The sequence below is a fragment of the Macrobrachium rosenbergii genome, chromosome 22 (genome assembly GCF_040412425.1).
Source record: "Macrobrachium rosenbergii isolate ZJJX-2024 chromosome 22, ASM4041242v1, whole genome shotgun sequence".
Taxonomy (NCBI): Eukaryota; Metazoa; Arthropoda; class Malacostraca; order Decapoda; family Palaemonidae; genus Macrobrachium; species Macrobrachium rosenbergii.
Genome location: NC_089762.1, coordinates 22,626,834 through 22,654,080, shown reverse-complemented (window position 1 = coordinate 22,654,080; position 27,247 = coordinate 22,626,834). Strand labels below are relative to the sequence as shown.

At 42.5% G+C, this 27,247-nt stretch overlaps 1 protein-coding gene across 28 annotated transcripts in view; it reads left to right on the top strand.

Annotated features, from left to right (window-relative positions):
• Positions 1-27,247, top strand: part of LOC136850637 (uncharacterized) — a 379,925-nt gene that overhangs the window by 5,405 nt on the left and 347,273 nt on the right. For 8 of the 28 annotated variants that reach the window (XM_067124387.1, XM_067124389.1, XM_067124366.1 and 5 more), the window contains exon 1: positions 24,386-24,524. The exons of 9 other annotated variants lie outside the window; for them this stretch is intronic. The gene's annotated coding sequence lies outside the window, so the exon portion shown is untranslated. Of the gene's footprint in view, positions 1-24,372; positions 24,525-24,645; positions 24,725-27,247 lie in introns of those variants that run through there. 11 more of the 28 variants (XM_067124379.1, XM_067124367.1, XM_067124370.1 and 8 more) reach the window with 6 other exon arrangements.

The window sequence follows — 27,247 nt, the reverse complement described above, 5'->3', positions numbered from 1 at the left end:
TGCGCAGCAGGGACCCGTGAATATATATGTAAATATGCAACATGAGAGTTGCATAGATTTTTGTTTGCTTCCTTTATACGACTTGATCTTATTTGTTTGCATTTGAGGTAGTGTACAAGTTAACAGCAAAATTCTGAAATTAAATTGGAAATTTTTCTTTAAATATGTAATTCTAACAGTTTATTTGTCAGTATTCAAAAAATACCATAAGAGCCAGAATATTGACTGTGCGTGTATTATATATCTATAAATGTAATATGCGAGTTTAGTAAATGCTGAAAGCTTCCTAGTAAATATCTCTGTAAGTTATATACGTGAATCTACTGTGCGGGCAATCTAAAGTCCCTGCGGGATTCAAAATAGGTCTTCCTGATGGGATTGCTTAACGGTTTCCACAATCATGGCGGTTCTGTCACAATCACCTTGGAAACTGTTCGGTGCTCGTTATCTGAAAAACTTTCGGAACCCCATGCAGCTGTACAGTATAGACTATAGTTAAGTATATCTTAGTTTAACCAGACCACTGAGCTGATTAACAGCTCTCCTAGGGCTGGCCCGAAGGATTAGATTTCTTTTACGTGGCTAAGTTAAGTTAAGTTAAGTATACCTTAGTTTTACCAGACCACTGAGCTGATTAACAGCTCTCCTAGGGCTGGCCCGAAGGATTAGACTGAACCAACTGGTTACCTCGCAACGGGACCTACAGCTTATTGTGGAATACGAACCACATTATGACGAGAAATGAATTTCTATCACCGGAAATAAATTCCTCTAATTCTTCATTGGCCGGTCAGAGAGTCGAACGCTGGGCCAACAGCGTGCTAGCCGAGAGCTCTATCCACTCCTCCAATGAAGAACTATATATAGATATAGTACGAGAGTCCTGAAGATAATAATACAAGTAGAACTATGATGGACTCTAAGTAGACCCTACTATGATAGACAGAAATTTATACAATTAAAAATCGTTGATGTTTAAACGAATCTGTTTACAAAGACATTCATGTTATGCTTCTGGCCTGTCCAAATGCATGTCCGACAGAGCCAGGGACGAGGGCCTCCGCAAACTGCGTTTCATGTTTGTCATTGAGAGAAAATTCCTCTCGTAGGTTGCCGAAGAAGTGGCAGGATGAGTGCTATTGGTAGGTGTTTGGAAGGAATATACGAATGTAGTGCGTTGGCCAAAGGCCAAGCGCTGGGAACCTATGAGGTCATTCAATGCTGGAAAGGAAATTAAGAGCAGGTAGGTTTTAAAGGTGCAACAGGAGGAAAACCTTGCAGGTGCACTTTGAAATAATTGTTAGGAGAGGGTGGATAGCAAGATGGAAGAAAGTTAATATGAAAGGAGGTACAGTAAAAGGAATGAAAGGTGTTACAACTCGGGACCGAGAGGACGCTGCAAAAGAACCTTTAGCAATGCCTACAGTGCACCCCGTGATGTGCAATGACGGCACTACCCCTTACAGGGGGTTGGTGTTTCTGTATATACAAAACTAAGGTATTAATGAAATTATTTACACCATAGAAAGGTAAAAAAAAAGGGAGGGGGATCAAATTCCTAAAACCAATGTCGTAAGCAGACATTTGATTCATATATTCCACTCTTGGTGTTATTAGAATATACAGTTTAATCAGTGCAATTTAATGACCAGAAACCTCTACAATAAAATTTTAGTTTGATATTATCACAGGATAGATGGGTGAGTGTAAGTATTACTGTTGTTTACAGCAATAAATGATACGTATTTCCCAGCACAAATTCTGTAGCTCACTCATGATGAAATTATTACGGTATGGTTTGGTATTCACTCCTATTTCTTCTCCCATATTAGCCCTCATTCTATAGTTCCTCATTGGACGGGTGGGTACCGTTCTCGGCTAGCACTCTGCTTGGCCCGCGTTTCCGACCGGCCAATGAAGAATTAGAGGAATTTATTTCTGGTGACAGAATTTCATTTCTCGTTACAATGTAGTTCGGATTCCACAATAAGCTGTAGATCACGTTGCTAGGTAACCAATTGGTTCTTACCCACGTAAAATAAATCTAATCCTTTGCGCCAGCCCTCTCTAGGAGAGCTGTTAATCAGCTCAGTGGTCTGGTTAAACAGGTATACATAACTTTAGCCCTCATTCTGGCCTGGCTCTCTAAAATTACCTCCCCAATCCCAAGTTTATACTTTCCTCACGATCGTGCACCCTTGAATGCCACCTGAAAGAGTTAAACAACTTGCACGAAATAGGACAAGAAAACAAAGAGAACACAAGAAACTGGAAAACTAATACTAACTGAAAGTCAAACACAACGAAGGCAAACGGCGAGGAAACAATGGAAATGAGGAAAGACTAAAGGCAAGACATATAGGAAGGTAGGCTACTGTCAAGAGCCAGGATGAGTAGTGTTGGGGAAGGCAGGCCAAGGAAATACCAGACCAGACCTTAATTATTTTGAAAGTTGGGAATATATCTGAATAGGAAATCAAGTAAAATCGAAGTATTATGCTGGGATGATATACAGTGTAGGGTAGATGCAGAAGATGGACATGTTGCAACTTTGTAGTCAAAACTACTGTCGAAACTATGGGGAAACCTTTTATCTACTGTTCGAAGGTCGGTGCCATTTTGTGTGCCTACTTGCTGTTTTCCTCAAGCATATTTCCACAGAAACCTCCCTTGTATGTCATTGTTGATTTCATAATCGCTTTTTTTCACGCGATATATGCAAATACTACAAGCATTCACCCACAGCCATTGCTACCCTGAATAATATAGTGGGAACGTGTCAGTGGGTGAATTCTGCCGGTAATTAATGGTAAGTTTAGTATTCGCATATATCACGTGAAAAAAAATTATAATGTCATCAATAATAACGTGCAAGAAAGCCACGTCTTTGCAACTCGGAAGCCAGGAGTTCAAATCCTTCTTGTAAGCTACAGTTCAGTTCGCTCTATTAACTGTCAGTTATTGTCCACGCGGGCTATATATACAGTATATTATATATATCTATATATACTGTATATATATATATATATATATATATATATATATATATATATATATATATATATATATATATATATATATATATACAGAGAGAGAGAGAGTTAGAGTTAGACTACCAACGCTTATTCATACAGTATATATTTAGTGCATTTACTGGGATTGCGTACAGAAGACCAGAGCTTGCAGCTAAAACTCTCCCTGTTCTTTCGTTTATTCTTAAATGCTGGCAGTGTCTGGCTGTGAGTTAGTGATGAACTGCCCAAATACCCATCGTGGAAGTTGGAGCAATTAAACACTTAAACAATACAGACACACATTGGATTGGGAAGCCTGCCCTTGAAGACGATATCCAGCATTGTTGTTGTTACAAGAAACGAATCTGAAATTTATTTGTAGGTAACATTTGTTAAGGCAGCACCGCTGAGTGGCCGAGAGTGCCCCGATACTTGGATTGACAGCCTAAATTTCATAACATTATTGTTAAGACAATTCAGCAGCTCTTCAGAATAATTCAATTTTTATGAGTTTTTTTCGTAGGTACGGTATTTTGCAGCAAAACTGCATGTTCGGGGCTCCGGCTGTGACAGTGGGGTGTTTGTGTTTGTGTACTATATATAAAGTATATAAAGCATATACATATATATATATATATATATATATATATATATATATATATATATATATATATTGTCACGAAGTGATCAAGTACCTGGTTATTACACAACTATTAAATACAAAAATTTACCTCACTTCAGCCAGATACCTGAAACCTCATAACAATAATATTACGGCTGAACACTCTAAAGGTAAGAGTGATTCCTTAAAACTTGCGTAGCACTTGAAAAAAATCAATCTAAGTTTATCAAGTTATGAGTGAGGTAACAACTAAGTATACCTTAGTTTTACCAGACCACTGAGCTGATTAACAGCTCTCCTAGATATACTAGAGAGGAAAGGGCATCACTCCATCAAACAACCATAATTGTTTCCCTGGTCCTAATTCACTTCAATAAACATGAAGGAGAACAAAGTATGTCTATCACCTACCTTGTGCATACACAAATAACCATATTCCGTGGTGGTCAAAATGAAACACTGTACTTTTTAAAACTTTAAATACAAAAATTTATTTCTAAGTTCAAAAGTTATAAGTAGAGTCCACAGTCTCAAAAAAAAATTTACTATTACTTGAAAACAATGTATGATTTAATTAATTCTTATATGAGATTAATTCACAAAACTTTATATTTATCAATAATTTACGTTAACTAAGCAAAAATTTAAACTGTTAAGATTTACTCCAAATTTGAAAAAGAAATCTTAAGAAATGAAATCAACACAAGTATTCAGTATTAAAGTATCAACACATAAAGTGCTAACTAAATTTTAAATCACCAACACAAAATCTTGGGTAACACTGTGAAATTATCAACACAAGAACACATAAAATAAATGTAAAGACAAGAACATGTAAAAATGCACAAAAAGTTTATCAACAATAATTTCACTAGGGCAAAATCTGTGTAAAGATTACATCCACCTTTTTAAAAGATCACCTTCACCCTTGTAAAAGATTATCAACTTTTTTCCAAAAATCATATTCAACTTTTTACCATGGTAAAAAATAAGTAAATGCCACTTTACCTTATACCAATCTCTGCACACCATTACACAACTCCTTTTTCCTCATAAAAACAATTTTGTTAGGCCTGTTATAGTAATCTCTCTCTTATATTAGAATCTTCCAAGGGAGCATCAAATATTATTAACAGTACACAAAACTTATATGCTTGGGAGAGTGACCATAATTTTACACGCTTCTATGTGGAGAGAGAGAGAGAGAGAGAGAGAGAGAGAGAGAGAGAGAGAGAGTGAGTGAGTGAGTGAGTGAGAGAGAGAGACCACCCTATTCCTACCAGCTCTCTATCTGTACTGAACCTTTTTTTACTAATATCTTCCATGAGGTTAAACCTGGGTTGCCACCTAGGTATTTGTAGAATGTGGTTACCCTAGAAGGAACAGACATAATGAGTTTCTTCCCTGGGGAAAGAAAGGGGAAAAAACAGATTCTTCCCCTGAAGAGGAAAAAAAGTTAGGAAATTTATTCCCTGGCTCAGAGAGTTACATAGGTCTGCCTCTTATCTGAATGACTGACAGCTTCCTGTTTTAAACACTTGTGTACATACACACACAGGCCCCTGAATTGGCCACAGCTATCAGGCATGTCATCCCTTCTCACTTTTAACTGATAACATAAGTGATTTCTAAGACCTCTCTCGCATAAAGGACATCCTTTCCACCTGAACACACACAGCTGTGTACACAAAAGCCTATAAGAAGACGTACCTCATTTTATCACACAGCCAACCAACCCTTTGTAAGACCTGACTCTCCCATAAACATTATTAATGTTATTTCAGTCCATATACAATGATCACAAAAGAAAACATATACAAGCATTGTACAAAAGCATACATAATACAAAACCACCTCGTTATACTTCAAAACACATGAGAAATCTGAAAGAAAACACATAAAAAAACACAGGAAAAACACATAAGGAAACATTATATATACATAATATATGTCATTAGATATATATATATATATATATATATATATATATATATATATATATATATATATATATATATATATATATTGTGTTGTTTGTGTGTGTGTGTGTATTAACATGAAGCCACTTCCCATATTATTATGGAGTGACGCTCAGGGAAAAAATGGTGGATAAACCCCTATGCAGAATACTTCAGAAGCACCAAACTTCATATACCCATGCAGGAGCTCCCCAACAGTATGTCGAGCCCTCTATCACTCTCTTGCACACACTCTTGCTTCCCAGATGTTGAGGCTCCAACTTTCCAGTACCTCTTTCACCCCATTTGCCCATCACTCCTTTGGTCTTCCTCTTCTTCTTCCTCCCAATACTTTCGAATTGATTACTGCTTTCATGAACCTATTATCACCCTTATCAAATGACTAACTGTCTAAAAACACTGATCTGTCCCAGAATCCTGATCTAGAATTTCAGCTATGTTAACCATCTGCCATTCCTATGTATCTCTACATTGCTATGCCCTCTATAAGCTTATTCTTGTTCATATTTATTTTTAACTTTTTAGTTTTCTGTAAAATAAAACTGTTGTGCCTGCTTTGTCTGTCCGTCTGCACTTTTACCTGTCCGCCCTCAGATCTTAAAAACTACTGGGGCTAGAGGGCTGCAAATTGGTATGTTGATTATCTATCCTCCAATCATCAAACATACCAAATTGCAGCCCTCTAACCTCAGTAGTTTTATATTTTATTTAAAGTTAAAGTTAGCCATGATCGTGCTTCTGGCAACGATATAGGATACGCCACCACTGGGCCGTGGTTAAATTTTCATGGCCTGCAGCTCATACAGTATCATACCGAGACCACCGAAAGATAGATCTATTTTCGGCGGCCTTGATTATACGCTGTACTGGCTGCACAGAAAACTCAATTGCGCCAAAGAAACTTCAGCGCATTTTTTACTTGTTACCCTTGCAAACATTGATAATGTCCCACTAGTCAACCATTCTAGTCTGTTTAAGACCCAGATTCTTACCTGACAACTTAACACCTGCACCTATTGTCCTTTCTCATACCACTCCCCCCTTACAGAATACCAAAAAGCAATGGTAACACACCCTTGTCACACCGAACCAGTCACTCTGACTACGGACTCTAGTACATTCTTCGCTTTCTTCATAGAAGCTTTGGATAACTTTCCAAATTTGTCCTCAGTACCATACATCCTCAACACCCTCCAAATTACATCTCGATTAATTCTATCATAAGCTTCCCTAGGTCCATGTATGACACCACGTACCGTACCGTGTCTTCCCTTTACTTTCACACTTCTCAAATAACTTTTTCATAACAAACACTTTGACCCATGATCCATCTTCATTGTCTAAACCCACACTGTTCGCCTATCAAACTATCTCGATCAAAACCTACCATACACCTTCTCTGGTATACATGTTTGCCACTATAGTTCTCACAGTCTCGTCTCTTCAGTTGCATTATTATTACTATTAATAATAATAATAATAATAATAATAATAATAATAATAATAATAATAATAATAATTATTATTATTATTATTATTATTATTATTATTATTATTATTATTATTTAGAGGATGAACCCTATTCACATGGAACAAGCCCTCAGGGCCATTGACTTGAATTTCAAGCTTGCAAATAATACAGTGTTCATTAGGAAGAAGCCAGATGAGTTAAAGAGGAATGCAGAAAGAAGATATTTCGCTTATTAAAAAGAAAAAATGAATTAACAAACATAAAAATGTATTTACCCTTTTATTCCTCTAACCCATTCCCTTGGAGCCTTTCCCTCACCTAGATATACCATAAATGCCCTTATCAGCCATTCATTCACACCTTCACCATACTGCAGCTTTTCTCTGGTAACCCCATCAACTCCAAGCTTCTTTCTGTTTTTAAGCCCCTTAGATGCAGTCCACCGTAGGGGGTAGTGCTGTCAGTGCACCTCATGCAGTGCACTGTAGGCATTACTTAAATGTCTTTACAGCATCCCTTCGGCCCCTAGCTGCAACTCCTTTCATTCCTTTTACTGTAACTCCGTTCATATTCTCTTTCTTCCACCTTGCTTCGCCCCCCTCTCCTAGCAATTGATTCACAGTGCCGCAACTGCAAGGTTTACCTCCTGTTACACCTTTCAAACCTTTTACTATTAATTTCCGTTTCAGTGCTGAGTGACCTCATAGGTCCCAGCGCTTGGCCCTTGGGCCTAAATTCTATTCTATTCTTAGATGCAGTCTGTATGTTCTCAACATTAACTTCCGTAACCACTCTCTTCTACCTTCTACATTCAACAAATCCTCAAAATACTCACTCCATTAACCCAACACTGCATTCGCTTCAAACTGCATCACTCTTTTTCATTTTATACTCTGAGATCCATTTGCTCATGAACCTTCCCTTTCTGCATTTACCTCCTTGTACAACATATTTTCTCTGAAGACCCTTGCTCACCTTCTCTAACCCCCTTGTTTGTATTGTAAAGACATCAGACGTCTCTTCGTTTTCGCATCAATCACATCATGCATTGCATTTCTTAATATGTCAAGACTCTCATGTAAAATATTCATGTGTAGAATTTTCTGGCCTTTCCGCCGATATGTATTTCATCATTGTACATTTATGTCTCTCAAAATTGCCATTTGTTTTCCTGTCAACAAACAAATTGCTCAGAGTGCGGGTCATGGCGATCAGAGGTCGGGCACCACGTTTCCATCCACACTCTGCCATGTATACCTGCGCTCAGGTAACAAATATGTTAATACCCAGTTGACCCCTCTTGTCCTCACAACTGGTGACCCAAGGAGTGACAGTAAACACAGCGGTTTTGGCTTCGCCATTAATGGACTCACTAGGGCCGCTTTACCTTCAGAGAACCTTTAATGGAACCACACAGCGGCAAAAGTCTAAGCTTCTGAAACCCCTTCCTCAGAGAACACCCACACCACTATCGGACTAATTACGGCGTATCCCTTTAGGTACGTTCTGGTGTGCTCAAACGGTTTGGCCCTGCCATGTACAATTCACTTCGACTGTACTCAGAAGTCATTAATGGAACCACACAGTATATAGTTTTTACTTCTGACGAGCCCTAAACACCATTAACAGACTAAATACGGCACGTACTTCGCATTTTGGTGTGAGGAAGAATGTCAGACACTGAGGTAGAAAGTCATTCTGAGGAAGCACAGATCCTCTGCATCCCTCTCTCGCCTTCAAAGGCAGCAATAAGGCAGGCGATAAAACTCCCTCCGTTCTCACGACAAAACACCACATCCTGGTTTCTTAGGGCAGATGTCCATTTCCGGGTGGCGAAAGTTACAGACGAGGACACCAAGGTGGACGTAACCATGACATCGCTACTGGAGGAGGTCTTCAACAAAATCACACCATGGTTGGACTCGCAGCTAGGCAAAGTCAAGACCTGCAAGACAAGCTGATCGAAACATACTCCATGTCCGTCCCAGAGAGAGACCAACACGCCCTCGACCTGATGACCCAGCCCCTGGGGGATGCACCACCCAGGGACACCTGGGACAAACTCTGAGGTCTCCTGATGCTGCTGGGGGTCGACACGGATGGTTGGAGGAAGGAGATCAGCTTGTCGTGAGAAATATTCCTGCAGCGCCTTCTGCAGGAGGTGAGGGGGCAAATGACGGACGCGGACACCTTTTCAAAGGACGAATTAGTGAATGTTGCACACAAACTCCGTGAGGCCACCAAGGCCTCCAAACACGCCGCAACACCCGCAGCCTGTAACCCGGTAACAGAAGAAGACGAGGCAGAGGACACAAACACGATGTACAGGAGGAAGGCGCCGCCACAGCAGCAGAGGGTGTGGACAAATCCAGCCTGGTGTTACTTCCATCGGAGGTTCGGAAGCACTGCCAGAAACTGCAGAGCCCCCTGTTCTTTCACAAAAAATGAGAAAAGCTGCCACAAATAACAGCAGTGGCCGCAAACCTTAAAGACTCCCGACCAGTAGGATTCTTAATCCCGACGCCATATCGAAATGACAGATGCTGGTAGACACCGGGGTGATGCAATTGGTGTTTCCGCCATCGAGAGAGGACCACGCCCGCACATCCAGCGCCGCAACCGCACTGGTGGCCACAAATGGAAGCCCCATCCACTGCTACGGAACTTTGACCTGCAGAATATCCATCCTGGGCCGTAAATATGATTGGCCCTTCGTCATCGCGGACGTCAAGTTCCCTCTCTTGGGTGCCGATTTCCTCGCACATCATGGACTTCTGAGACATCAGCCGAAAACGCCTGCTGAATACCGGAACCTGCCACTCCCGACCGCTCTCCACCAGGCCGGGGATGCCTGCTGTCTGCTCCATCTCTTTGAACAAGTACAGCACCCTCCTCCGCGAGTTTCCGGACGTTTTCAAGCCAGAGCTGCATCAGTTGCCAGGAGCCCAGGCCAAACACGGCATCCATCACCATATCACTATGACAGCCCCACCGACACACGCCAAATTCCGGCGCTTGCCATCCAATAAACTCCAAGATGCTAAACAGGCCTTCACTGAGATGGAACCGATGGGCATCTGCAGAAAGGCATCGAGCCCATGGGCGTCCTCCCCTTCCACATGGTAAAGAAACCAGACAGCTCCTGGAGGCCCTGTGGGGACTATCGTCGGCTGAACCTAGTAACAGCACCGGACCACTATCCCTTGCCGAACATGCAGGACCTAACAGGCGCCCTGCACGGGGCCAAAATATTTACAAAAATGGATTTACTCAAGTCTTATTTTCAGGTACCAGTGCACCCTGACAACGTTCCGAAGACAGCCATCATCATGCCGTTTGGAACATATACCTTCTCCTACTCCACCTTCAGCCTCAGGAAAGCTGGGGCCACATTCCAACACCTTATGGACACCATCTTGGGAGACCTAACTTTCTACGTTTGCTACATAGATGACATCCTGATCTTCTCCAGGTCCCCGGAGGAACACCTGCGCCATGCCCGGGCCGTGCTGAAGTGCCTGCAGGAGAACGATTTGGTTGTCAGATTCAACAAACATACCTTCAGAGCAGAAAAGGTAGACTTCCTGGGCCATGAGATCTCCCCGGCAGGTGTCTGCCCCATGGCCTCCAAGGTGGATGCAGTAAAGAAGTTCCCAATGCCAATAACCATCAAGTCCCTGCAGGAGTTCCTCGGCATGGTCAACTACTACCATCGCTTCATACCAGACGTCGCCTGCATCACTTATCCCCTGACCGCAGTCCTGGAGGGGAAGCCGAAAGCACTGTTGTGCCACCACATTAACACATCACGACCCCACCGCCCCCTGAGACTTACCACTGATGCTAGTAACATCGCTTGTGGGGCGGTGCTGGAGCAGGTGTTAGACGGCTCCCCACACCCGCTGGCCTTCTTCAGTCGCAAGTTAACACAACCTGAGACTCGCTACAGCGCACTTGACGGGGAGCTGCTGGCAATCTACCAAGCTGTGCAGTACTTCAAGTACCTCTTGGACAGCACCCCTTTAACCATCCTCACAGACCACAAGCCTTTAGTACCAGCGTTCACGAAGGCGGGAGACGCATGGTCTGTGAGGCAGCAGCGGCACTTGGCTGCTATCTCCGAGTTCGGCTGCACCATTAGCTATGTCCCCAGCAGGAAGAACCCAGTAGCCGACGCCCTATCAAGGGTTGAGATAAATTCCATCCACCTTGGCACAGACTAAGAGGACCTGGTGAAGGAACAGCTGCAGACCTGGAAACAGCAGCCTATCGCACAGCACTCACCACACTGAAATAGGAAGACATGCCGATAGGAGGATCCAGTTCAACACTTCTCTATGACACCAGCACTGGCCGCCTGCACCCCCTGATCCCCGCTTCCAGGAGAAAGCAGACGTTCAATATCATCCACGGCCTGTCCCATCCATCAGGCCAAACAACGGTGCACCTGATGATAGAGAAGTTAGTGTGGCACAGTATCAGGAAGCTTGTTCGGCATTCAGCAAAGAACTGCATACCATGTCAAACAAGTAAAGTCACCTGGCACACGGAATCAGGCATCGGAGAATTCCCTCAACCATGTCGGTGCTTCGTTCACATCCATGTAGACATCATAGGCCCTCTGCCGCAATCAGGGGGCACCAGATACCTTCTGATGGTCATAGACTGTTCCACACAGTGGCCGGAAGCAACCCCGATGACGGAAGCATCAATGAGCGCCTGTGCAAAGGCCCTCCTGTCGAGTTGGATCAGCCATTTTGGTGTGCCTAACAGCATAACTACCGACAGGGGCCCGGCATTCTTGTCGAAGCTCTGGGTCGCCCTGGCACGCCTGATGGGGGACAACTCTCCACAGTACGACAGCATATAACCCCGCAGCCAATGGCATGGTGGAAAGGGCCCACCGTTTGTTGAAGGCAGCTCTGATGGTATGCTGTATCAACAACAATTGGAAGGCCCAGCTCCCCTGGGTCCTCATGGGTCTCCGCACCGCACTCAGGGCAGCCGGCGACGAATCTCCCGTAGAGAAAGTCTATGGCGAAACACTAGCCGTTCCGGGAGAGTTCTTCCCCACGGCGCCGGACGACCAAGATACCTCCCTTCCAAGGCTGAAGGAAGTGGCACAGAAGTTCGCACCCTGCCAAAAGACTTTCACAGACAGGACCCATGTCTACAGCCCTGGGAGCCTGGATACCTGCACCCACATCTTCATCAGGATCGACGCCTACCACCCACCTTGACCAGACCATACAGGGGTCCATACTGTGTCGTCAGCAGATTATCCAAGGCCTATCTCATCAACATCCATGGGCGTAAAGACTGGGTTTCTGTCGACCGGCTGAAACCAGCTTTCCTGTTAGACAGCGAAACTCAGGAGGAAACTGGCAGGCGTCCCAGAATTCCTCCACAAAACGTGACCGCAGATGATCCCATCGCCATCCCGAAACGGGGTCGAGGATGTCCCAAGGGCCGCACTAAGGAAGTCATCTGCTCGGCTAAGCCGCCGGGCGATTCAGCAGTTGAAGCCGTCCCACGTCCGCAGGTATCAAGAACTCGGGGCCGGCTCCTGCTCCCAAAGCGATTCTGTGGTTGATTTTTTCAGATATCTTCCAATCATTATTTTGTAATCATTGTCTTGTGGGGGGAGTACTTGTAAAGATGTCAGACGCCTCTTCGTTTTCGCATCAATCACGTCATACATTGCATTTCTTAATATGTCAAGACTCTCATGTAAATATTCATGTGTAGAACTTTCTGGCCTTTCTGCCGATGTATTTCATCATTGTACATTTATTATGTCTCTCAAAATTGCCATTTTTTTTGTCTGTCAACAAACACAAATTGCTCAGAGTGCGGGTCACGGCGATCGGAGGTCGGGCACCACGTTTCCGTCCGCACTCTGCCATGTATACCTGCGCTCAGGTATAAATTTGTTATGGGCTGCTCTATGAGCAAAAGCCCATGCTGGCACAAGGCCAGGTAAATCTGAAACAACAACAACATATAAATTTATACGGGCTGCTCTATGAGCTAAAGCCCGTGCTGGCACAAGGCCAGCTAAATCTGAAACAACAACATAATAAATAAGTTAATACCCAGTTGACCTTTCTTGTCCTCACAGTATTTATATGTTTTCTCTTTCTCTTGAACACATCATCCTACTTTTGTCATGCGGCTGTATCTCAAATATTATTCAATTATTCTTAGCTATATTTTTCGTTTCCTTAGCTCAACGCTCACTGTTTTCAATAAAATCTTCTACTTTCCTTACATACACTGAATCCCTTTTGCAGCACAACATTCCCAGTCAAAACCCCAGAATGCATCATCTCTGTCATTTCTGGATTTCTGAAGTTAAATACAGGGTATAGGGCTGTAACCTAGGGCTATGCGTTTGACCATTAGATGTGTGTGCATGTGCGCATACACAAACACATTCTCTCTCTCTCTCTCTGGCAACGGAGACTACTGCACTACAAGCTTTCCCGGTCAGTTAATAACAGTTAATGAATTATTATAGACTTTTAGACTTTTTTGCAGTTATGATTCTTATACACAAGATTCTAAATAAAGCTGAGGAAATTTTCCCGAAACCAAAAGGACATGCATAACCATATATACTTTCAAGTAAAATTGATTAAACTTGCTAGGCAACCGGAAATCATCATTAATTAACAGAATCAATGACGCAATACGCCGAGGTAAGAGAATAAGTAAAGTTATAGAATAAAAATATTACAAGTATGGTTTTTGTAGAGAACGGGAACAAGGAAAAGCGTAAAAAGAAGTGACTTCGACATCTAGGATAAAATTTTGTTTCATCCTGTTTGCCGGCATTGCCTCATATGCAGTCCTCAAAATGCTTAAAAAAATTATCAGAGGATTTCTGTGAATGCTAAAAACTTGTTATTTTAGAGATATGTATGCATATGTAAATGTATAATTATGTATATATGTATATATATATATATATATATATATATATATATATATATATATATATATATATATATATATATATATGTACACACACACACACACACACACACACACATATATATATATATATATATATATATATATATATATATATATATATATATATATATATATATATATATATATCACACATTACCACAGGTGAAAAATAAGAATACGGGGTGTAGGTTCTGACCGGTTTCGACTTTATTTCCAAGCCATTGACGAAGGACTGATACAGAGTATGAGAAGTCACAAATATGTATACTACAGGAACAGTGCTGACGAACTTACACAACCGTTAGAGGCTACATATCGCCCCTCAGGCCGGTGTCGAGGTAGGAGTGGCCTTCAAAACTCATTTGGCTAAAAATCACAATATACTCTCAGGGGACAATGCTGATAAACAGTCCATACGCGACCTCAGATCCACACCTGACAGGTGTCAGGGAGGCGGAGTTTGGAAACTCATTAGCACTACTACCCCTGTACTGTGTTTACAAGTATAAAAATCCTATTTTCATACATCTCTACTGCCTACCTTAAAATTTAAACAATTTACAAATTTCTTTTGATATTAAAGGATCAAGTTTATACATCCCTTGACTGATATTCATATTATAGTTGTGACTTTCTTTTATAAAGTTAGATTCAGTGATATTCCTTTCCAGTGCATTATTAGAATATACAATCCTTTTTGCCCCTTCCCAGGTAATAGCATGATTGTTCTCACTAACATGTACAAATATACCAGTTCCCCTGTGCATATCACACATTTCTTATGCTGTTCAATTCTCTTTTCCAGTGCTTTCCCGGCTTGGCCAATATAAAAGTTGTCACAAGACTTACACTGAATTTTATATACAGACCCTTTAGTATTGTCAGGACCTACACCCAGTTTCTTATTTTTCACCTGTGGTAATGTGTGATGAATGAATCACGTACAAAAGTGATAATAATCATCATACATATGTATGTATATATATATATATATATATATATATATATATATATATATATATATATATATATATATATATATATATATATATGAATGTCTTTTACTGTAATACTACAGTATAATATGGAAATCGGACGACATCGACGCTTTAATCCCAGACGGCTTCTGAAGAAGGTGCTCCAGGGAACACAACCACCAGAATCGTCGCCAAACGGGAGTTAATGAGGCCAAAAACCACTGAAGAATTGTTTATTCTCCTCTTTCTTAGGAAACAGTCACCTGCATACCATTGGAAACTTAATGCCACACCTATATATGCTTTGTATATATACCCTTGTAACATTTCATCTGTCCATATTTTACCAGTGAACAGGGGCACAGAAGGAAGTGCCCGAAATATATGGTTGCAACGTTCAAATAATGTTTTATGGGCTTTTTTTCTTCACACACACACACACACACACACACACACACATATATATATATATATATATATATATATATATATATATATATATATATATATATATATATATATATATATATATATATATATATATATATATATATATATATATATATATATATATATATATATATATATATATATATATATATATATATATATATATATATATATATATAATATAAATATATATGACTTTTATCACATCACCGTGATTCATATACAATCAGTAAGCTACAAACGTCCTTTAATATCCAATTCGCTCTACCTCGGAAATAATATATTTCATATATGTTACCGAAGGGGAATTTTTAGATGATAATAAGTTCGTCGTCCCGTGGGCTCGAACCAGCGAAGAACAAGAACTCACGACTGCAGTGGACGATTAACCCACGCGGCCAGCAAGTGAGGTATAAGTGGATATAAAGTCACCAAATACGGCGCCAGAACTCAGGTGTTTGCCATTTTAAGTCATCCACCTGAGCTTGTTTTCTTTGGTGACTTCCCGTTTTCTTCAAGCTCCATATTATGACTTTTAAAACATGCCAGGTCATTCATTTTAATCATTTTTACTTTATGGTATTTATATCAATTTCACACATTGTGTATCATATGTTTTTCATTCACAGGCATCAAGATTTTTATTGATATTGTAGTTCTGTATGTTTTGTATTGTAAGTTGTACAAGAACTCAGGATTATTGTTTATTGTTTCGACCTCAGGTCACAGTCAATATCCATTGTGTCTCACATATACAAATCCCAGCGTCGAACTCAGGTGTTTGTATTTAAGCGATATCCTGGATCTGCAATGCTAACCAGCAGTGCGTTTGCTCGCTTTCTTTGACACCTTACAGTTATGACTTTTATCACATCCCGGAGCCATTATCAGTAAGCTCAAACGTCCTTTAATATCCAGTCTTGGCTCCAGGATTTCTCCAAAAATAATATATTTTCAAACATGCGCTGAACCAATTTTTTGAGTTGATGACTCGTTGTCCTGTCCCACCAGCGCCACTAGACAAGAACTCAGGACTACAGTGGACGCATTAACCCACTGGCCAGCAAGTGGGGTAAGTGGATCGCTCCCATGGATACGGATATCCCCTTCATGCAGTTAAACGCGACAAACGCACTACACGGGTTAGCATGGCAGAGGTGGGTTATCATCTCCCATCACAGCCACCTGAGTTCCGGGGATTTGTATAGGAGACAAGATCCCTTATACCTCACACCAGTGGGTTAACGTCCACTGTAGTCCTGAGTTCTTGTCCTTCGCTGGCAACACAATCGGACCGCCCTCACTTATTATCAACTAAAAATTCCTTCAGGGGAACCCATATATAAAAATATATTATTTCCAGGGTAGAGAGCCAATTCAGATATTAAAGGACGTTCACGGACGCTTACAGATTATACAGTGCTCAATATATATATATACAGAAAATATATATATATATATATATAAACACACATATACATACAGCATATAAAAAGTTCCTATATATATATATATATATATATGAAGGGTTTCCATGATTGATATAATGCCAATAATCCACGCCACGACATCAATGTATATATTATATATGTGTGGTGTGTGTCCAAATATTGATCACAACTGTCAATACCAGATTGTGAATTTGATATTAAGCGGCAGGAGATGGCATAATAATGAAACTGTAAATAGAAAATTCTCCCCGTTTATGTGTGACAAAAATTCATTTATACCATATATGTCGATATATATATATATATACAACATATATATATATATATATATATACATATGTGTGTGTGTGTGTGTGTGTGTGTGTGTGTGTGTGTGTGTGTGAAGAGGAAAAAGGCCCATAAAACATTATTTGAACAGTTGCAACCACAGCAGACGGAGGCCTTCCTTCTGTGCCGCTGTTCACTGGTAAAATATGGACAGATGAAATGTTACACCGGTATATATCAAAAGCATATATAGGTGTGGCATTAAGCAATGGTACAGGGTGACTGGCAGCCTAAGAAAGGGAATAAACAAACAGTGGTTTTTGGCCTCATTAACTCCGTGCCTCCGGCAGGATGATTCTGGTGGTTGTGAGCCTTTAAGCAACTTCCCAGCATCCCGTCTGGGATTAAAGACATCGATGTCGTCCGATTTCATATTATACTGTAGTACTACCCCATCATTCATATATATATATAGGCTATATATATATCCATATATGGCCAGAGTTATATATATATTTCATTGTATATGATATATATACATACATATGGGGATGATTATTATCACTTTTGTACGTGATTCATTTATCATGTAAGGTGTCAAAGAAACGAGCAGGTAAAAGTTACTGCTACTTTAACGGCGGGACCCAGACCCACCATCAGCGGCCGACACACCAGTGAGAGACAATGGAATTGACTGTGACCTGAGGTCGAAACAATAAACAATAATATGCAGTGAACGAGTACAAATTACAAGCAAAACATACAGAGCTACCAACACAGATACAGTCTTGATGCCTGTGAATGAAGAAACATGTGATACACAATGTGTGACATTCAGTATAAATACCATAAAGTAAAAATGATTAAAATGCGTGACCTGGCACGTTTTAGTCCGTGACTCCAATTGAGCTTGAAGAAAACGGAAGTCACCAAAGAAAACAAGCTCAGCGGAGACTCAACATTGCAATGGCGCCCGACCACACTATCCTGGCGCCGATTTGGTGACTTTACAAACACTCCCAAGACAGGGGCCAAAATATCTGATTAATCCCTAAATCTGGACCGCTGAAGGGTACCTGTTGCTCGTTGAAGATAAAGAGGGCCTCCCGCCTGTGAGGCTGCTGTTTGGGCGGTCCCCTTCCTGGGGAGGAGGAACGCCGGGGCACCTTCGGGGTGAGGGCTGCTGGACAGCGTTTGGGGGGACCGGAAGGGTGCTGCGTCGCTGACATTCGGGATATTCTCCGTCTCAGGAAGGCGGGCACCAGAGTCATGGAAACCCAGTCGTCCTCCAGGGAGTGCCAGAAAACGGCCTTGCTGTTCCGCTCCAGCACGTGTAGGGTCGGCGTCCAGAGGGCTTAGTTAGTGGTGGACACGGAGGTCGACTCTGGCAGGCGTGGGTGGCGGATGACAGCTGTGGCGGCATGAAGGTGGTTGCTTAGCGATGTTGAGCGCCTGACAGGGGCCACCTCCATCAAGCCACGTCCGGAGCCTCTGCAGATGATAAAGTCACAGGCGATCATCCGTCACGGCTCTCCCGACACCACGAGGGTTCCCCTGAGGTTTGTTCAGCTGCGGATGGGGTGAAGTCCCGGCTCTGGGGGTCCTCAACCCGAGAGGACCCAGGCCTGATGTTTCCAGTCCTCGGCGGTGCAGCGGGCCATGAGGATGACCAAGGGACCTGTGGAACCAGGTTCAACCAGGCCGTTCCAGCTGGGACAGACGCTGTGGTGGTGTGGTGCGTGGTTCCCAGCAGTTGAGCAAGGGCAGACCACAACTCGAGAGCAAGAAGCGGCCCCACGGTTGTGATGTGGTCCGGGGCGCGGCAGCTAACCCAACTGGAGAGCAGGGCCTCGCGCACGCGCTGGCGGTGGCTTCTTCATGGGTGTGGACGGGCCACAATCTTCACAGACCACCGCCAGGAGGTTTCTGGATCCGCCTGATGGGGAAGGGGGGGACGATGTGGATCTTCCAGACAGCGCCCTGGCTGTGGGAACTCGCCTCCCCGATAGCCGAATTTACCCTGTTACTGGTCTGGCACTGCAGGCAAGTTTTGCCCAGGCTGTGGCGTCCTTTTGCACAGAGTGCCAGACGAACTTTTTGAAAGCAGTTTGGCGTGGTCCCAGACCGGAGGGGTGTGAACAGGCCGTGAATGATGAAACCCCAGCATGGCGGCGGCGTGAGGCTGGAACCAAGGGCGGGACTGGCCTGTGCTGATGTCCCAGAGCAGGCTGGGGCCTCAGGGGCAGGTCACGCCCCGCCACTTGAGGGATGGATGGCCGCCAGGTATGCTGGGGTTTCTGGGTCAGCGGCCTGTTCTCTGGCAAGGTCCTGGTAATCACACCAAAAAGCTGCACTGCGTTCAACTCGACTCTGGAAAAGGCATCTGCTGGATTTTTCTTGCCGGCCAGGTACCTGACGGAACAGGTAAATTCGGCTATGGCTGAGAGGTGGCGCTGCTGTCTGGAAGACCATCGACGTCCCCCCTTCCCCATCAGGCGTGAACCAGTGGCTGGTGGTCTGTGAAGATTGTGAAGGGCGTCCCCCAGGAGGAACTTGCAAGTGCCGCCAGCGCGGTACATCGCGCAGAGGTTCCCTGTCCAGGTGCTTAGCGGGACTCTGCGGGACTGAACTCACTTGCTGAAGAAGGCGATGGGCGGTTGGGCGCCGTTGATGATTTGCTGGGGACCAGAACAGCACCCACAGGCAACGTTACTGGCGTCTGTCGTCAGCTGGAGGAGCCACAGGATCCTGGTCATCCCAAGGCGGTTGCCTTGGTGCAGGGCGGCCTTCGACTGGAAAAGGCCTGCTGCTGGCTGGGTCCCCAAGGTTGGGACTTCGGTTGACCTTTTAGGACCATCCCAGCTGGGCCGTGGGGAACCCTCGCGATCCCGGGATGAACCGCCTGTAGAAGTTTTGAACGCCATCCCAAGGAACTCCTGCAGAGGCCTTGATGGAGGTGGGTGTCGAACTTGGCTACGGCTGCCACTTTCGATGTAAGAGGGCAACCACCTCATGGAGACACCTCGTGACCCAGGAATTCTGCTTTCTGGACGCCGCCCGCCCACACAACTAAACGGACGGGAGGCCGTTTTCTTGGAGGCGCTGGAGGACTGCTTTGATGTGCCTCTGGCACTCCCTGGAGACCTGGAAAATATGAGAATGTCGCCCGCGTTCCAGTCGGAAGAGGTCCCCAGGATGCTGTCCATGAGCCGCTGGAAGGTGGCCAGCGGCGTTCCTCAGCCGCCCAGGTGGAGAAGGCCAAACAGCAGCCTCCAGGAGGGAGGATGGCTGTCTTTGGTATGAGCTGGCGCAACAGGTACCAGCAAATAAGATTTCAGAAGGTCCAATTTAGTGAATATTTTGGCCCCGTGAAAGTCACCAAATGAGGTCTTGCATAGTGGGTAGAGGGTAGTGGTCGGGCTCCGTTGCAATGTTTTTTGCCTGAGTCGCCGCAGGGTCTCCAGGAGCCGTCGGTTTAAAACACCATGTGGAGGGAGGCCCATTTGGACTTATGGCTTTTTGCAGATGCCCATCTGTTCCATCTCTTCATTCACAGGCATCAAGACTTTTTCTATATTGTAGCCTCCTGAAGGTTTTGTATTGGAATTTGAACTGCTCACTGCATCGGGGGGTTTATTTAGTCACTATATGGTGGTATATGCCATTGTCTTGGCTGGGGCCTGGGGACTCAGGCGGCTCGGGTTTAACACCTGGAACTCCGACAGAAGGTGTGCATACTGGTGGGGGTTTCTTTGGCGCTGATGGTGGGTCTGGGTCCCCCGTTACAAATCCGGAGAGAACGGCAGGAGTGTTTGTATTTAGGACAGGCGCCACCTCCCACGCGACTAGCAGGCCGAAGTGCGCCAGAAAATCGCCCCAGGAGTGACTTTTATCACATCCGCGATTCATGAAGTCCCAATCAGTAACTCTGGCAAAGGATTTAAGATCCAATTTGCCTGGTGCCGTAGGAGAGGATGGGGTTCCGTTGGCGGCCGTCAGGAATTTTTAGTTGATAATAAGGTCTGGTGTCTGGTTGCGGTCCTCTCTGGATGCTGGGAAGACTGACAAGAACTCAGGCTCCTACAGTGGTCGACCAGCATCATCCTGCCAGCAAGTGAGGTATAAGTGGGACGTAAAATATACTGTTTTTGAGGCCCTGGGTGTTTTATTTAGGCTGCCATCCACCCACCTGCTGGCAATGCTAACCATGTTGAACGGTTGAACGAGCAGGGCAGCCATATTATGTTTTTATCACATCACCGTGATTCGAACCACAATCAGTAGCTACAAACGGGTCCCTAATCTGCTGTGGTCGCTCGGTGGACGTCTGTTGTCGATGGCGTTGACGGGCTGCTCACGTCCTCTTCAGGCTGGACGGAGCTGACCGGCTGTTGGCCGGTTTTAGCCGCTGTGAAGCCTTGACGGAGTCTGTGAGGTGTTGTGCCGGCTCTATGAGGTCCTCGACAGGCATGGTGTCAGGGGTGAGTGGATCTGGATTAACTTCGGGAGGAGTTGCCAGCAAGGAAGATTTATAACTGAAGCTTATCTCCCTATACAAATCCCCTTTGTTGGTGCCACCCAAGACTGGTATTGAGCATGGAGATCTGGGACCATATCATCTCTTACAAACATTGAGTTCGGCGTGGATTATTGGGAGTCGATCCACTTATACCCACTTGTTGGGCAGGGAGCATGCGTCCAGGAGGAAGTTTTGTGGTGCTGTTGTGAGGGTGTGTGTTTCGGTACACACGGAGATGAACTTATTATCAACGTCCTCGGAACATATTGAAACTGTATTCGGCCTGTAGAGATTTCGTCCGTGAGGTCCGCGATTCTGAAGTGGCTCTCCATATGCGCAGCCACATCGATGGGTTATATATATATATACGGGCGGCATATATACGGTGAAGGGCCATGATTGATATAATGATGGCCGTTGTGTGTTTATGCGCTGGTGTTGATATATGTGGGAGGGCCAAATATTGAGCCACAACTGCGAATTGTGATGGGATATAGGTAATTTGATATTAAACGCGGGGTTTGTTTAACTAATGAAGGAGTAAATCCGGCGTCCATGCTCGCTTTACCCCTTACTGTGACAAAAATTCATTTATATATATATATGTGGTATATATATAGTATACGCTGGTGGGGTATACGAGAGTATATACGCCAAACGCTGGTTACAGCGTGTGTTTAGGTGTGTGTAAGTGTGTGTTTGGAAGAAAAGGCCAAGACATTATTTGAACGTGTGAGTCCATATATGGCTCGGGCACTTCCTCCGGGGTCACCACTGTAAGGTGTCAAAGATGGAGCAGATGAAATGTTACTGCTACTTTATTAGAGATCCAGGCAGCTTATATTGGTGTGACGCATTAAGAGAGACAATGGAATTGACTGTGACCTGTTTCGAAACAATAAACAATAAAGCAGTGAATAAACAAATTACTTCAAAACATTTTGAGCAACACAGATTAAGTCTTGATGCCTGACGAATGAAGGTGGTTGTGTTACACTGTGCATTTCAGTATAAATACCATAAATTAAAAATGATTAAAATGTCGTGATTGGCATATTATACTGTGAGTATTGAGTAAAAGAAAACGGGAAGTACCAAATAAAACAATATAGCGGATACTTATAATGGCATATGTATGAATTATTATCCTTTTGATTTGGTGATTCATTCAATCACACATTACCACAGGTGAAAAATAAGAAACTGGGTGTAGGTCCTGACAATACTAAAGGGTGTGTATATAAAATTCAGTGTAAGTCTTGTGACAACTTTTATATTGGGCAAACCGGGAAAGCACTGGAAAAAAGAATTGAACAGCATAAGAAATGTGTGAGATATGCACAAGGGAACTGGTATATTTGTACATGTTAGTGAGAACAATCATGCTATTACTTGGGAAGGGGCAAAAAGGATTGTATATTCTAATAATGCACTGGAAAGGAATATCAATGAATCTAACTTTATAAAAGAAAGTCACAACCATAATATGAATATCAGTCAAGGGATGTTTAAACTTGATCCTTTAATATCAAAAGAAATTTGTAAATTGTTTAAATTTTAAGGTAGGCAGTAGAGATGTATGAAAACAGGATTTTTATACTTGTAAACACAGTACAGGGGTAGTAGTGCTAATGAGTTTCCAAACTCCGCCTCCCTGACACCTGTCAGGTGTGGATCTGAGGTCGTGTTTGGACTGTTTATCAGCATTGTCCCCTGAGAGTATATTGTGATTTTTAGCCAAATGAGTTTTGAAGGCCACTCCTACCTCGACACCGGCCTGAGGGGCGATATGTAGCCTCTAACGGTTGTGTAAGTTCGTCAGCACTGTTTCCTGTAGTATACATATTTGTGACTTTTCATACTCTGTATCAGTCCTTCGTCAATGGCTTGGAAATAAAGTCGAAACCGGTCAGAACCTACACCCCTGTTTCTTATTTTTCACCTGTGGTAATGTGTGATATATATATATATATATATATATATATATATATATATATATATATATATATATATATATATATATATATATATGTGTGTGTGTGTGTGTGTGTGTGTGTGTGTGTGTGTGTGTGTGTGTACATATATATACAGTATATATGTATATATATATATATATATATATATATATATATATATATATATATATATATATATATATATATATATATATAATACATATACATTTACATATGCATACATATCTCTAAAATAATAAGTTTTTTAGCATTCACAGAAATCCTCTGATAATTTTTTGAGGCATTTTGAGGACTGCATATGAGGCAATGCCGGCAAACAGGATGAAACAAAATTTTATCCTAGATGTCGAAGACACTTCTTTTTACGCTTTTCCTTGTTCCCGTTCTCTACCAAAACCATACTTGTAATATTTTTTTATTCTATAACTTTACTTATTCTCTTACCGCTATCGTATTGCGTCATTGAATCTGTTAATTAATGATGATTTCCGGTTGCCTAGCAAGTTTAATCAATTTTACTTGAAAGTATATATGGTTATGCATGTCCTTTTGGTTTCGGGAAAATTTCCTCAGCTTTATTTAGAATCTTGTGTATAAGAATCATAACTGCAAAAAGTCTAAAAGTCTATAATAATTCATTAACTGTTATTAACTGACCGGGAAAGCTTGTAGTGCAGTAGTCTCCGTTGCCAGAGCGTTCGTCACACAATCAGCTGTGAATGTAAACAAACCTCCGGTGTTGAAGTTTACCCTTACGAGTGTTTGTAATTGCCTGCACAAATAATTACTATGAATTAATCATAAGAAGTGACATTGGGAGGTACGTGTGAATTTTGTTATGAATGACTGACAGCCTAGTTAAACTACCCTCACACATGGCAAGTCTTACCTGTCGTGTTGGCATGAGACTCATTAATGTTCTGTTAATTGTCAGTTACCCTGTCCTCTTGTTGATTTTCATGAGTAACTAACCAAAGCGGTAACTCTGGTTGGTAAAGTTACTTTTAAACCCATTATCGAGTGAGTGTGGACATTTTCTCTGAAAACTTTTCATACGGTTTGGCCTAGGCTACTGTAGACGAAGGAAGGTTTGACCATTAAGTTACACCTTCCTGAGTTTAACGATATTTGAGCACCACTGGGAATTCCGGATTTTTTTTTTTTATGTGGGCCACACAGGAGTAAAGTATTTACATACACTCTAACCTAATTTCACCAATGTAACCCTGTTCAAGATGCCAAGGCCCAGATTAGTTTAGTTTAGGGTTTGCCCCTTGAAACCCCTTAATCTGACCTAGTGCATCATGAATTACATTATAAAAACCGGTAATTCTAAGCCGGCTGTCCACGGTGAGCTAGACTGTGGCAATTGGCGTTTTTCTATGTCATTTTACTCGCTTTACAAGAATTTAAAGTAATATTTTGTCGGCCGGTTGTAACTAAACTGTAATTGACCTTTGAAGACTACACAACTTGGTAATTTAAGCCGGCTGTTGAGCTAGACTGTGGCAATTGGCGTTTTTCTTGTTATTTTACTTGCTTTAAGAATTTAAAGTAATATTTTGTGCCGGTTGTAACTAAACTGTAATTGACCTTTGAAGACTACACAACTTGAATTACCTAACACAGGGTAGGTCTAAGCCGGCATTCGCGCCAAGCCCGCCCCCCACCTCCATAGCTAATACGGCAAAATTGTAACCAGTAAACACCTCTAGGGTACGTTATGTTGGTATTTTTAGGGTTGTTTATCGTATTAGCTATGGAGGGGTGGGGACTAGCCGCGGAATGCTGGCTTAGACCTACCCTGCGTTAGGCAATTCAAGCCGCGTAGTCTTCAAAGGTCAATAACAGCTTAGTTACAGCCGGCCGACAAAATATTACTTTAAATTCTTGTAAACAAGTAAATAACATAGAAACGTCAATTGCCATAGTCTAGCTCACCATGGACAGCCGGCTTAGAATTACTACGACTTGAATTACCTAACGCAGGGTAGGTCTAAGCCGGCATTTCGCCAAGCCCGCCCCCCATCCATAGCTAAACGGCAAAATTGTAACAATAAACACCTCTAGGGTACGTTATGTTGGTATTTTTAGGGGTGTTTCCTGGTTACAATTTTGCCGTATTAGCTATGGAGGGGTGGGGGGATGCTGGCTTAGACCTACCTGCCTTAGGCAATTCAAGCCGCATAGCCTTCAAAGGTCAATGACAGCTTAGTTACAGCCGGCTGACAAAATATTACTTTAAATTTTTGTAAAGCAAGTAAAATAACATAGGAAAACGTCAATTGCCATAGTCTAGCTCACCGTGGACAGCCGGCTTAGAATTACCTAAAAACCAGGGTGCATCCTAACCCAACTTAGGTATATTATGGCGTAGAAGACCACAAATAAGTGAACGGTTACACACCTTTATTAGCCTACCCCCCCACAGATGGGGTAGTGCCGTCAGTGCACTTCTTGCAGTGCACTTTAGGCATTACTTAAGTTTCTTTGGAGCATCCCTTCAGCCCCTAGCTGCAACTCCTTTCATTCCTTTTATTGTACCTTTGTTCATATTTTCTTTCTTACATCTTAATTTCCACCCTCTTCTAACAACTGTTTCATAGCGCAACCGTGAGGTTTTCCTCCTTTGTACTTTCAAACCTTTTTACTCTCAATTTCTGTTTCAGTGCTGAATGACCTTATAGGTCCTAGCACTTGGCCTTTAGCCTAAATTTTATATTCTATCTATCTATCTATTTGCCTACTCATTCTGAAGAGTATTGCAGTGCAGCATGGCTTAGATATGTATTTTCTGAAAGTGGCTTATATAGCCAGTTGGCCTGATATGAAAATGGTGAACTTGGCTGCACTTATGTTCCCTGGGAAATAGATGGCAGCCTGAGTACTGTATTGCTTTAAATACTCAGGCTAAATGTTAAGCTGTTTAACTCTCCTGCATATCTCCACGGATGTTCTGAATGCTGGGTATGAGTTTCTTTTTCTTTTTATCAAGCTCTACTAAATGCTGTTTAGGATTAAACTGTTGAGGATGTAGCCATCTGCAGATAATTACAAATATGCTGACCAGCAATCACTAATAATAATTTCAACATGGAATTTTATACTTTTGAAATAAGGAATAAGGATGTCTTTAATCTATTTTAATAATGTTTGGCCATACAGATGTAAAAGGGCTCTCAAATCTCAAATGAGGGTCTCTTTCAAGCCCAAAAATCTATATCTGTCCCACAGCATCACCAATAGCATAATTTTAAACTTTTTTCTGACCAATTTGGTCTTGTTAACCCCTACTGGCCAAGCAAAAATTTTGCCAGTCAACAGAAGCCTTAACAGCTCACGTTGGTTTTTGCAGAACCGGCATCCATTCCTTTGATCTTGGAAACTGGATTATAGAGTGTCAGTAACTTGGAGTTGCAATCTCCCTGCCAAGCATGTGTTCTTGGGCAGCCATATTGAAAGTCCCAGTCCAGCACATAGTACTTTACTGTAGAGATGAAGCACTATGGCAGCTTTGCTTTTTTTTTCTCTTGTTTAATTATT